At 45.8% G+C, this 13,607-nt stretch overlaps 1 non-coding gene across 1 annotated transcript; it reads right to left on the bottom strand.

The window, feature by feature from the left end:
- Positions 1–2,379: 2,379 nt before the first annotated feature.
- On the bottom strand, positions 2,380–2,514 carry LOC144693592 (U11 spliceosomal RNA). The gene has a single exon (XR_013579574.1). It is a non-coding gene; the product is annotated as a U11 spliceosomal RNA (small nuclear RNA).
- Between the last annotated feature and the right edge of the window lie 11,093 nt (positions 2,515–13,607).

Raw genomic sequence — 13,607 nt, 5'->3', positions numbered from 1 at the left:
TAACCCCGTGCTGTACCTGTCCTGGGTGTGTTTGATGAGACACTGTAAAGGGAGCTTTACTCTGTATCTAACCCCGTGCTGTACCTGCCCTGGGAGTGTTTGATGGGGACAGTGTAGAGGGAGCTTTACTCTGTATCTAACCCCGTGCTGTACCTGTCCTGGGAGTGTTTGATGGGGATGGTGTAGAGGAAGCTTTACTCTGTATCTAACCCCGTGCTGTACCTGTCCTGGGAGTGTTTGATGGGGACCGTGTAGAGGGAGCTTTACTCTGTAACTAACCCCGTGCTGTACCTGTCCTGGGAGTGTTTGATGGGGACAGTGTAGAGGGAGCTTTACTCTGTAACTAACCCCGTGCTGTACCTGTCCTGGGAGTGTTTGATGGGAACAGTGTAGAGGGAGCTTTACTCTGTATCTAACCCCGTGCTGTACCTGTCCTGGGAGTGTTTGATGGGGACAGTGTAGAGGGAGCTTTACTCTGTATCTAACCCTGTGCTGTACCTGCCCTGGGAGTGTTTGATGGGGACAGTGTAGAGGGAGATTTACTCTGTATCTAACCCTGTGCTGTACCTGCCCTGGGAGTGTTTGATGGGGATAGTGCAGAGGGAGCTTTACTCTGTATCTAACCCCGTGCTGTACCTGCCCTGGGAGTGTTTGATGGGGACAGTGTAGAGGGAGCTTTACTCTGTATCTAACCCCGTGCTGTACCTGCCCTGGGAGTGTTTGATGGGGATAGTGTAGAGGGAGCTTTACTCTGTATCTAACCCCGTGCTGTACCTGTCCTGGGAGTGTTTGATGGGGATAGTGTAGAGGGAGCTTTTCTGTATCTAACCCCGTGCTGTACCTGTCCTGGGAGTGTTTGATGGGGACAGTGTAGAGGGAGCTTTACTCTGTATCTAACCCCGTGCTGTACCTGTCCTGGGAGTTTTTGATGGGGATAGTGTAGAGGGAGCTTTTCTGTATCTAACCCCGTGCTGTACCTGTCCTGGGAGTGTTTGATGGGGATAGTGTAGAGGGAGCTTTTCTGTATCTAACCCCGTGCTGTACCTGTCCTGGGAGTGTTTGATGGGGACAGTGTGGAGGGAGCTTTACTCTGTATCTAACCCCGTGCTGTACCTGTCCTGGGAGTGTTTGATGGGGACAGTGTGGAGGGAGCTTTACTCTGTATCTAACCCCATGCTGTACCTGCCCTGGGAGTGTTTGATGGGGACGGTGTAGAGGGAGCTTTACTCTGTATCTAACCCCGTGCTGTACCTGTCCTGGGAGTGTTTGATGGGGATGGTGTAGAGGAAGCTTTACTCTGTATCTAACCCCGTGCTGTACCTGTCCTGGGAGTGTTTGATGGGGACCGTGTAGAGGGAGCTTTACTCTGTAACTAACCCCGTGCTGTACCTGTCCTGGGAGTGTTTGATGGGAACAGTGTAGAGGGAGCTTTACTCTGTATCTAACCCCGTGCTGTACCTGTCCTGGGAGTGTTTGATGGGGACAGTGTAGAGGGAGCTTTACTCTGTATCTAACCCTGTGCTGTACCTACCCTGGGAGTGTTTGATGGGGACAGTGTAGAGGGATATTTACTCTGTATCTAACCCTGTGCTGTACCTGCCCTGGGAGTGTTTGATGGGGATAGTGCAGAGGGAGCTTTACTCTGTATCTAACCCCGTGCTGTACCTGCCCTGGGAGTGTTTGATGGGGACAGTGTAGAGGGAGCTTTACTCTGTATCTAACCCCGTGCTGTACCTGCCCTGGGAGTGTTTGATGGGGATAGTGTAGAGGGAGCTTTACTCTGTATCTAACCCCGTGCTGTACCTGTCCTGGGAGTGTTTGATGGGGATAGTGTAGAGGGAGCTTTTCTGTATCTAACCCCGTGCTGTACCTGTCCTGGGAGTGTTTGATGGGGACAGTGTAGAGGGAGCTTTACTCTGTATCTAACCCCGTGCTGTACCTGTCCTGGGAGTGTTTGATGGGGATAGTGTAGAGGGAGCTTTTCTGTATCTAACCCCGTGCTGTACCTGTCCTGGGAGTGTTTGATGGGGACAGTGTGGAGGGAGCTTTACTCTGTATCTAACCCCGTGCTGTACCTGTCCTGGGAGTGTTTGATGGGGACAGTGTGGAGGGAGCTTTACTCTGTATCTAACCCCATGCTGTACCTGCCCTGGGAGTGTTTGATGGGGACGGTGTAGAGGGAGCTTTACTCTGTATCTAACCCCGTGCTGTACCTGTCCTGGGAGTGTTTGATGGGGACGGTGTAGAGGGAGCTTTACTCTGTATCCAACCCCGTGCTGTACCTGTCCTGGGAGTGTTTGATGGGGACGGTGTAGAGGGAGTTTTTCTGTATCTCTACCTCTGAACCTATTTCTTCTCAAGCCCTTATTTTTTTGTGTGTGGAGCGAGGAGGCAAACCATCACCAGCAGCTCCAAGAAATAAAAATTGTGCTTCCGAAACCTCTTGATGTCGATTCCGCACGGTTAAAGCGCAACCACCCCATCCATGTTCCATTCTCAGCAGAAACCCTTCATGTTTATGTTGAACTGGGAGTGCCCTGATTATTAAAGGCCACAGCTGCCCTTTCCCTCGCACGCAGCCTGTCAGTTACAAACCATTCCATTATAAAACCTACTGTTCTAATCCACTCTTAACAGTTTCCTGTCCAAAGCAAACCTTTATATAAGTGCAGGAAATTACTTCATATAACTGATTTACTTCTAAATAAACATTTTATGTCAGAACAATATGTTATTGTTAAAGCTTTTTAATTGCTTTAGTGAAAGATTTCTGTCGCTGTTAGTGCTGATAAACCCACCGAGGATGAAGTGTGTAATTTTGCTGATAATTCTATATATTTAATGGGATGTGTGTGCTTTGTTTATTTAATTTACTCTTGCTTTCCTAATTTTTTCATTGAGGTGAGGATCCCAGTGCTTTGCAATAACATCTCATCTTATCACTGCTGCATCAAGTATTGGAACAGATGGAGGCCATTCAGCCCCTCATGCCTTTTCTGACCACTCAATTAGGTTCTGGATGATCCTTATCACCAGCTTCATTTAACTGTCTCGATTAATATCAATGCCTAACAAAAATCTATCAAAACTTGTTTTCACAAAAATCTACCAATCTCAGTTTTGATTGCCTGCCGGGGTTTGGACAGTTTATTGGAGGACAGTTTCAAGATTGAAGTGCTTCCTGACATGACCACTGAACATCCTGGCTCTAATTTCAAGGTTCTTCCCCCTTGTTCTTGACTCCCCCTCAGCTCCCCCCAGCTCCCCACCCCTCCCATCCCACTAAAAGAAATAGTTTCTCTCTGTCAATCCTATCGAATGCTTCAACCATTTTAAACACTTCAAGTGCATCACCCCTTCATAGGATGTGGGCATCACTCAACATTTCATTGCCCATCACTCATTGTTTATGAGGAGGAGATGGTGAGCCACCTTCTTGAACATTGCAGTCCGAATGGTGTAGGTACACCCTGAGTGTTGCTAAAGACAGTGTTCCAGGTTTTTGATCCAGCAATGGTGAAGGAAAGATGATATATTTCCACTTCAGGATGATGTGTGACTTGAAGGAGATACTGTAGGTGGTGGGGATCCAAAGTCCTTTTTGCCCTTGTCCTTCTAGGTGGTAGGGATGATGGGTTTGGGAGGTCCTGTCAAAGAAGTCTTGGTGAGTTGCTGCAGCGCATCTTGTAGCCAGAGTGTGTTGTTGATGAAGGGAGTGAATGTTTAAGTTGGTGCGTGGGGTGTACTAATCAAGTGGATTGCTTAATTCTGGGTAGTGTTGAGTTTTTTGAGTATTGTTGCAGAAGCATTCATTAAAGCACAGGGCACTTGAATACCACTCATCATGACCTCCAAGTCTCCCATTAATGGGCACGATGGAGAAGTGAATGTGTTACTGGACCCTGTGGCTTGGATCAGTGACATGAGTTCAAATCCCACTTTGGCAGCCAGGGAATTCAGATTCAGTTAATTAGATAAAGAATAGAGTATAATGGAATAGAAAATTTGCAGCAGGGAAGACCATTCAGCCCATCATGTCTGTACTGGCTGAAAAGCAATTATCCAGATTAATCCCGCTTTCTAGCTCTTGGACCGTAGCATTTGTAGGTCACAGCACTCCAAGTATATATCCAAGTATCTTTTAAACGTGATGGGGGTTTTTGCCTTTAGCACCCTTTCAGACAGTCCAGACCCCACCATCCTCTGGGTGAAAAACATGATTCCAACTCCCCTCTAGTCCTTGCCAATTGCTTTCAGCCTATGCCCTATGCCCCCAGGTATTGACCTCTCTGTTAACAGAAATTGGTCCATCCATTCTATCTGGGCCTCTCATAATTTTATTCACCTCAACTTAACTCCCCCCCCCACTCCCCCCTTAGCCTCCTCTGTTCGAGTACAGCGAAGGTTCACTAAATTGGTCCCTGGGATGAGGGGTTTGTCCTCCGATGAGAGGCTGAGTAAATTGAGTTTATATTCTCTGGAGTTTAGAAGAATGAGAGGTGATCTCATTGAAACCTACAAGATTCTGAAGGGGTTTGACAGGGTCGATACTGAGAGATTGTTTCCACTGGTTGGGGAATCTAAAATACGGGGGCATAGTCTCAGGATAAGGGGCTGATCATTTCGGACTGGGATGGGGAGAAATTACTTCACTCCAAAGTTTGTGAATCTTTGGAATTTGGAACCCAGAGGGATGTGGATGCTTCATCGTTGAATAAGTTTAAGGTTGGGACAGATGGATTTTTGGTCTCTCAGGGAATGGAGGGATATGGGGAGTTGGGGGGGAGTGGGGAAAGTGGGGTTGAAAAGCAAGATCAGCCATGATCGTATTGAATGGCGGAGCAGGCTCGATGGGCCGAATGGTCTACTCCTGCTCCTATTTTTTATATTGTTATGCTCCTAATGTAAAACAGCCACATTAAAAAGCTAAGTGACCATGAAACAACTGGATTGTCATAAAAACCCATCTGCTTCAAAATGCTCCTCAGGAGAGGAAGTCTGCCCTCCTTTCCTAGCCTGGCCTATATGTGACTCCAGGCCCACAGCAATGTGATTGGTTTTTAACCATCCTCTGAAATGGCCTCACAAGCCTCTCAGTTTATTCAACCATGCGGCTCATCAGCACCTTCTCAAGGGCAATTAGGGACAGGCAACAAATGCTGGGATTAACAGCAACGCCCACATCCATGGACGAATTAAAAAGGAGCAGTTTACAGAAAATTAGAGGGAGTCAGAGGTCACAGAGAGTGAGGAGAAAGATTAGGAGAGATTTCGTTACACCAAGGAGCAGGAATGCTTTGGACACAGCAAATGATTGACCCGGAGAATGCTGCATCTTTATTTGAGCACTTGATAAATATTGACAGCAAATGCAGGATGAGAGGGGGAGAGAATGGGGCAGAGGGATCAGATTGTCAAGGCACTGGTCACTGGCATTTGTGTAAACTGGTAGGAATCCAGTAACTGAGCCACACTGACAGCAAACTCACCTTTCAAAAACCAAGTTTCTTTGCCAAGAATCTGTCAGTGTGGTATTGAGTCTGTCAGTGTGGTATTGAGTCTGTCAGTGTGGTATTGAGTCTGTCAGTGTGGTATTGAGTCTGTCAGTGTGGTATTGAGTCTGTCAGTGTGGTATTGAGTCTGTCAGTGTGGTATTGAGTCTGTCAGTGTGGTATTGAGTCTGTCAGTGTGTTACTGAGTCTGTCAGTGTGTTACTGAGTCTGTCAGTGTGTTACTGAGTCTGTCAGTGTGGTATTGAGTCTGTCAGTGTGGTATTGAGTCTGTCAGTGTGGTATTGAGTCTGTCAGTGTGGTATTGAGTCTGTCAGTGTGGTATTGAGTCTGTCAGTGTGGTATTGAGTCTGTCAGTGTGGTATTGAGTCTGTCAGTGTGGTATTGAGTCTGTCAGTGTGGTATTGAGTCTGTCAGTGTGGTACTGAGTCTGTCAGTGTGTTACTGAGTCTGTCAGTGTGTTACTGAGTCTGTCAGTGTGGTATTGAGTCTGTCAGTGTGGTATTGAGTCTGTCAGTGTGGTATTGAGTCTGTCAGTGTGGTATTGAGTCTGTCAGTGTGGTATTGAGTCTGTCAGTGTGGTATTGAGTCTGTCAGTGTGGTATTGAGTCTGTCAGTGTGGTATTGAGTCTGTCAGTGTGGTATTGAGTCTGTCAGTGTGGTATTGAGTCTGTCAGTGTGGTATTGAGTCTGTCAGTGTGGTATTGAGTCTGTCAGTGTGGTATTGAGTCTGTCAGTGTGGTATTGAGTCTGTCAGTGTGGTATTGAGTCTGTCAGTGTGGTATTGAGTCTGTCAGTGTGGTATTGAGTCTGTCAGTGTGGTATTGAGTCTGTCAGTGTGGTATTGAGTCTGTCAGTGTGGTATTGAGTCTGTCAGTGTGGTATTGAGTCTGTCAGTGTGGTATTGAGTCTGTCAGTGTGGTATTGAGTCTGTCAGTGTGGTATTGAGTCTGTCAGTGTGGTATTGAGTCTGTCAGTGTGGTATTGAGTCTGTCAGTGTGGTATTGAGTCTGTCAGTGTGTTGTGAATTTGTGTTATCCTTTCTGAAGACCTCTGTCTGTAACATCAGTTCACTGAGATGAGACACAGGTGTAATTGTTCCTCTGTTTACCATTACCCTGAGATATCTGGTCACAACTAGATAAGGTTATCACTACGGTGATATCTGCCTTTCTCTGACACTGTCAACATCACACAAAAACTAATACTCATGTATTTACATTGAACCAGGGGGCAGGGGAGAGGGAAATACAGGTGGGCATCATAGTCCATTGGGCCTGTAGTGGGGGTTGATATGCTGCTGCACTACAATCAACAGAAACACAGCCAAAATAGCATAGGTCCGGTAAACGATCAAATCCTAACCCTGTCCCCATCAAACACTCCCAGGACAGGTACAGCATGGGGTTAGATACAGAGTAAAGCTCCCTCTACACTGTCCCCATCAAACACTCCCAGGACAGGTACAGCATGGGGTTAGATACAGAGTAAAGCTCCCTCTACACTGTCCCATCAAACACTCCCAGGACAGATACAGCACGGGGCTAGATACAGAGTAAAGCTCCCTCTACACTGTCCCCATCAAACACTCCCAGGACAGGTACAGCACGGGATTAGATACAGAGTAAAGCTCCCTCTACACTGTCCCCATCAAACACTCCCAGGACAGATACAGCACGGGGTTAGATACAGAGTAAAGCTCCCTCTACACTGTCCCATCAAACACTCCCAGGGCAGGTACAGCACGGGGTTAGATACAGAGTAAAGCTCCCTCTACACTGTCCCCATCAAACACTCCCAGGACAGGTACAGCACGGGGTTAGATACAGAGTAAAGCTCCCTCTACACTGTCCCCATCAAACACTCCCAGGACAGGTACAGCACGGGGATAGACACAGAGTAAAGCTCCCTCTACACTGTCCCCTCAAACACTCCCAGGACAGATACAGCACGGGGCTAGATACAGAGTAAAGCTCCCTCTACACTGTCCCCATCAAACACTCCCAGGACAGGTACAGCACGGGGTTAGATACAGAGTAAAGCTCCCTCTACACTGTCCCCATCAAACACTCCCAGGACAGGTACAGCACGGGGTTAGATACAGAGTAAAGCTCCCTCTACACTGTCCCCATCAAACACTCCCAGGACAGGTACAGCACGGGGTTAGATACAGAGTAAAGCTCCCTCTACACTGTCCCCATCAAACACTCCCAGGACAGGTACAGCACGGGGTTAGACACAGAGTAAAGCTCCCTCTACACTGTCCCCATCAAACACTCCCAGGACAGGTACAGCATGGGGTTAGACACAGAGTAAAGCTCCCTCTACACTGTCCCCATCAAACACTCCCAGGACAGGTACAGCACGGGGTTAGAGACAGAGTAAAGCTCCCTCTACACTGTCCCCATCAAACACTCCCAGGACAGGTACAGCACGGGGTTAGACACAGAGTAAAACTGCCTTCACATTGCGAATTCTCTCATTTTCTTTGCATTTTCTGATTCTGTTCCTCACTGATTCACTGATGTTTTTAGCTACAAGCTGTTTGGTCCTTCACCGCCGATTGAGATGATTTTGGATTTTATGGCCCAGTCCAGAATTTATGGCTTGAACCTACGCTGGAACTGCAATGCAGGACTGAATCAGGCTACCTCACATTCAAGGAGATTTGGTCATCTCTCAATAGCCTGTCAGTGACCAGATTAAATAAAATTCAAGAGTGATGTAGAATGGTGCCAACTCACTGCCAGCCATTTCAGAGTAAAATTACAACCCCAGCATACCTGACCAAATACGAGCACGGGTATTGTAATGAGATGCAAATTAGATGAATATCTCATCCCGTGGAGGAATTCTGACTTGTTGAAGGAGCTTTGGGGAAGGGGGGGGCAGAGCTTAAACCTGCTCAGTTGAATCAATGTTTGAGTTATCAACCGCGAGGCAGAATATTTGTAATTATTATTTATAAATTGCTTTTATTCTCTTGTACTGTGGCCACAGCTACAGAAATCTCAAGCATTCCCTTTCCTCATCATTACCTGAGGTGAGGGGAGTGCTGCTGTTCCAGATGTTTTGCCACCTCTCCAGAATTGACTTGGAATCTCCGGGAATTGAAGTCAAACCTGCAGGAATTGTTGAAAGCAACACTAAAGAGAAAAAATTGTGTTTTTTTCTCATTTTCTTTGAACATTTTTGTCTATTAATTGTTAAAACATTGGAGGAAAGAAAGGGTTGTTTGACTGAGAGTCCAGAATCTTCCAATCGAGTCAGAAGGAGTCTGTCCGCTTTCCAATTGGCGGCTGGAAGGTGATGGACATGTTGGATAAACAAATGGCAGGAGCTTGGGGGCGGGGCATTGTGAGGTTGAAGGTCATATGATAAAACCTCCAGGAATACATCCAATCAGAGTGGCTACAAGAGCCGGTCAGAGGCTCAGGATCCTGTGGTGAGTAACTCATCTCCTGACTTTCCAAAGCCTGTCCACCATCTATAAGGCACGAGTCAGGAGTGTGATGGAATACTCCCCACTTGCCTGGATGAGTGCAGCTCCAGCACAACTCAGGAAGCTCAACACCATCCAAGACAAAGCAGCCCCGCTTGACTGGCACCCCTTCCAGAAACATTCACTCCCTCCACCACCGACGCACAGTAGCGGCAGTGTGTACCATCTACAAGATACACTGCAGGAACTCATCAAGGCTCCTTAGGCAGCACCTTCCAAACCCACGACCACTACCATCTAGAAGGACAAGGGCAGCAGACACATGGGAACACCACCACCTGGAAGTTCCCCTCCAAGTCACTCACCATCCTGACTTGGAAATATATCGCCGTTCCTTCACTGTCACTGGGTCAAAATCCTGGAACTCCCTCCCTAACAGCACTGTGGGTGTACCTACACCAGATGGACTGCAGGAGTTCAGGAAGGCAGCTCACCACCACCTTCTCAAGGGCATTTAGGGATGGACAATAAATTCTGGCCTAGCCAGCGACACCCACACAACATGGAAGAATAAAAGTAAGTCTTGTAATCCAAGCAATTAGTTAGTGTCAGAAGCGAGTGCCAGGATTATGACCCTGTTGATGGTAAGTTCTCTGGGGCACAGCAATAGGATAGGCAGACATAAGAACATAAGAAATTGGACCTGGAGGGGGTCATTCGGCCCCTCAAGCTTGCTGTGCCATTTAATACGATCATGGCTGATCTTCCACATTCCCGCTCGTCCCCCATATCCCTTAGTGTCCAAAAATTTATCAATATCCACCTTGAATGTATTCAATTGTGGAGCATCCACAACCCTCTGGGGTAGAGAATTCCAAAGATTCACAGTCCCCTGAGTGAAGAAATCTCTCCTCATCTCATCCTTAACACTTGACCATTATCCTGTGACTGTGCGTCTGTGTTCCAGTCATGGGAAACAATCTATCAGCACCAACACTCACCCTCTAAGAATTGTATACGTTTCAATGAGGGCATTTCTCATCCTTCTAAACTTCAGGGAAGGCTCATTCTATTTCATCTCTCCTCATAGGACACCCAGTCATATGAGAAATCAACATCCTGAATACTCGCTATAAGGCAAGTATATCCCTCCCTAGGTAAGGAGTCCCAAATCATACCCAGTAATCGAGATGTGGTCTCACCAACGCCCTATCCAATTGCAGCAAGGCTTCCTCACTCTTATATCTGATCCACTTGCAATAAAGGCTTACACAGCTTTTTGCCTTCCTACTTGTTTGCTGTACCCATGTTAACTTTCTGTGACCCTTTGCCCCACTGATTCAGGGTTTCTATGTATCCCAATCTGCTGCTGTCTCTGGTGGAACCTTCTTCTGACTGAGGGAGCTCTGTCCAGAATCAACTCGGGGAGTTCAGGCCCCAGTGAATAACAAACTGGGCAATACCAGATCTGAACATGCCTGTTCAATTGAAGTCCAAGCGACCTCTCTGCAGCAGCCCTGCCAGTTAAAGGGTCAACCACGTTCACACCTGTCGGCCTTGTTTGTTTGGACATTGAAATACATTTCCGTCGGACAACATACTGCCTTTCACACAGGCCGTGCCACCATCAAAGGGAATCTCTTCATCTGATATCAGTTTCCCACAGACTGTTTTCCCTTCTCTCCGCTTTCCATCACCCCGGCCCAATATCAGGCCAGGCTCAGGCCTGTTTTCTCAAAAACAAGCCGTGATTCATTTCTACCCCAAGCTCCTCAAACTGTGGCCAGCTCTCTGCATCTTCCCAAACTGCTCTTTACCCCCTGTAAAATACAAGATAACAAACAGCAACAACCCGTATTTGAAGGGCCGAATGGCCTACTCCTGCTCCTAAGTCCTGCAGCAACTTTTTTTAATTAGTACAACATTCCAAGGCATTCTCGGGAGGGTTATCAGACAGAATTTGACACTGAACCACATAAGGAGTTATCTTGACAGGCATTTGCTCTCAGACTTCCTCAACTACACCATGTTTCAGCATAGTGCTCAGTTCCAATACATTATAACTGGCATCAGGTCTAGTCTGAGTGCACAACCAGTTCAACTGTCCAATCAAACTTCTTAATTGGTCTGTTTCTTCCTTGGATTCAGGATTCTCTTCTTGTGAGGACCTTTGCCCGATTACTTTGGATTTATTTTCTAAGTAGGACTGTTGATTCAAGGTCACTCCCCACTTATTCTGCCTAATGTCTAACCCTACATGTTTAAAGGCCCTTGAAGCCTGACCCCCAACCTTACATTCCTTTATTTTACATATTGCCCATAGCTTAAATTCTGCAGAGCCTCTCCACATAAAATCATCAACATGCGTCATAAAGATGCCTGCTACCTTCTCCTCGGGATACCAATAGAACATTGCTGGGTCGGTCTTTAGCTGAATACAACCCGTTTAGGACGGACCTAACTGAGAAATACCAAACCCTCGATTCAACCGATAAACACTCTTGTTTAATTTCCACAGTTTCCCCTCTATATCACCAGCTTCAAAAACACTTCCCTTTAAAATTTCTCACCCTGCAGAAATGCACCTTTTATATCGATCAACTTACATCCCCAGGAATATGTTGCTAAAAGAGCTAAAAAAAATCTTCAAGCTCACTTGTCCTGCAGTAGGGAGTCCACCTAGGGTCATTCGGACTCGAAACGTTAACTGTGTTCCTCTCTGCAGATGCTGCCAGACCTGCTGAGTTTTTCCAGGTATTTTTGTTTTCGTCCACTCTGACATCTTGATCACCAAGTCTTTGTTCAAAATCCCAAGCTGCTAGTCTATCTTTAGCCATATACAGAAGTACCTTTTCTGTGCATATCCATCTGTGTGATGAGGCTTGCTGTCCCGTCTCATATTTAAGTGTTTACCCCAAATTCCTTTCAACTTTCCAACTCTTTTTGTTTGGCATCCTTTATCAATTTATCTTCTAATTTGTTAGTAGCCACTAAAACTTCTCAATCACAGAGGCTTCTACTTCTAGTGGCATTCCTAGTCTGTTCTAAGGTCCTTGTTCTTGTCAAACTATGACCTTCACTCACCCTCCTCTCTCTTTCTGGACTACTGCTACATGATCTCTCCCTCCTATAATCAGAGTCCCTTTCGCAAGTCCCTGATCTTCTCCCAGGGCCGTGATCACTTTCAGGTTCACTTTCGGAACTCACGTTGCGTTTTCTGGCCTTCCACATCTTACCTCATTTTGCCAATCCATGGGTCTTACCTCTTGTCCCTCATCTTGCACATTCAGCCAATGTTTGTATTTGCCAGTGCTCTCCCAATAATGGTGGCAACCCTCTACACACTGGCATATATGTTACTCTAGTGTCAACTTTGGGTAGTTGTTCTTTGGGATAAATAGCCTTATCTTGCACTTCAGTGTCACTTTGTTCATAAACAGTCATCCCTTTATCTGCCATAATCTGCTCCTCGTAATTGTCTAACATATATGTATGAGAAATGCATAGTACCTCTTCATTTTCTATGCTCTGTTCCGGTTCTGTAAATGTATAATCAGTGTTAAATAGCCTCGAGGAATGTACCCTAACAGTTTGATTTCCACATTGTAAAGTTACTGTTTTTCCATCACTGCCTATAACCTTACTGAAGCCTTTCCAATCTTTTAGCCCTTCTCTTTTGTAATATACCATGACCCCTGTATTAAACTGTAATTTTGATGGCCTTATGCGGTGCCGTAAGGCTCATCAAATTTACTCTGAAACCTCAGCCTTGTTAAATGCCTTTCTCCTTGCATGCAGGGCATTCAAATGCTCAGAAAAAGTTAAACTAATTGTATCCCCTTCCAAGGCCGGTGGATGATGCCGCATCACCAAAGCTATTTTTGGGTTTCTCCCATAAACTAATTGATAAGGACTGTAGCCCTCAACCATTTGAAGTGAATTCTTCACATGGACTGCCCACGCAAGGGCAGATGTCAGCTTACAGCTTGGTTGGTCAGCTAAGATTTTGTGAAGCGTCTCATCAATTACCACCTGATTTCTTTCACAAATCCCATTACGAAAGGGATTTTCCGCTCATATTTTCACACATTTTTAAATTCACCATTGGCAAATTCCCCCCATTGTCAGTTAGGAATTTAGCTGGTACTCCCAGTCCAGTTCCTATCCATTTTTCCATTATCTCATCAACAATTACTTTTTTTTCTTTATTATATATTACTGTTGACAGACTGAATCTAATTGCCATGACCACAAAGTGCAGGAGAAAAATGTTTTTGTCCTTGTCCCATTCCTTCAAGTCCATTGTGACAACTTCATTAAAGTCTCTTGCTAATGGGAGATTCACTACAGGATGTGATGGTGTCCTCCTATATCTTCTACATATATCGCATTTCTCACTGGTCTCTTCTATAAGTTTAGTATTCGGCATACATCACTCATGCATCCTTTAGTAGAATTTTTAACCTATGACAAGATGCATAGGCAAACTGCCGATGTAGTTCGCAAACAATTTGCCTTTTCTCCTTTAAACTCCTACTCCCTGATGTCATCAACACTTCTTTAACATCGTGATTCAAAATTTTAGGTCTTGTTAAGGGAATACAATAATGTCCAAATTGCGTAAACTCTAAATCTACAGATTTCCCAAAAACAAT

Source organism: Cetorhinus maximus, chromosome 18, assembly GCF_964194155.1.
Source record: "Cetorhinus maximus chromosome 18, sCetMax3.hap1.1, whole genome shotgun sequence".
Classification (NCBI taxonomy): Eukaryota; Metazoa; Chordata; class Chondrichthyes; order Lamniformes; family Cetorhinidae; genus Cetorhinus; species Cetorhinus maximus.
The sequence above is the reverse complement of the archived record's forward strand: the minus strand, read 5'-3'. Positions and strand labels throughout refer to the sequence as shown.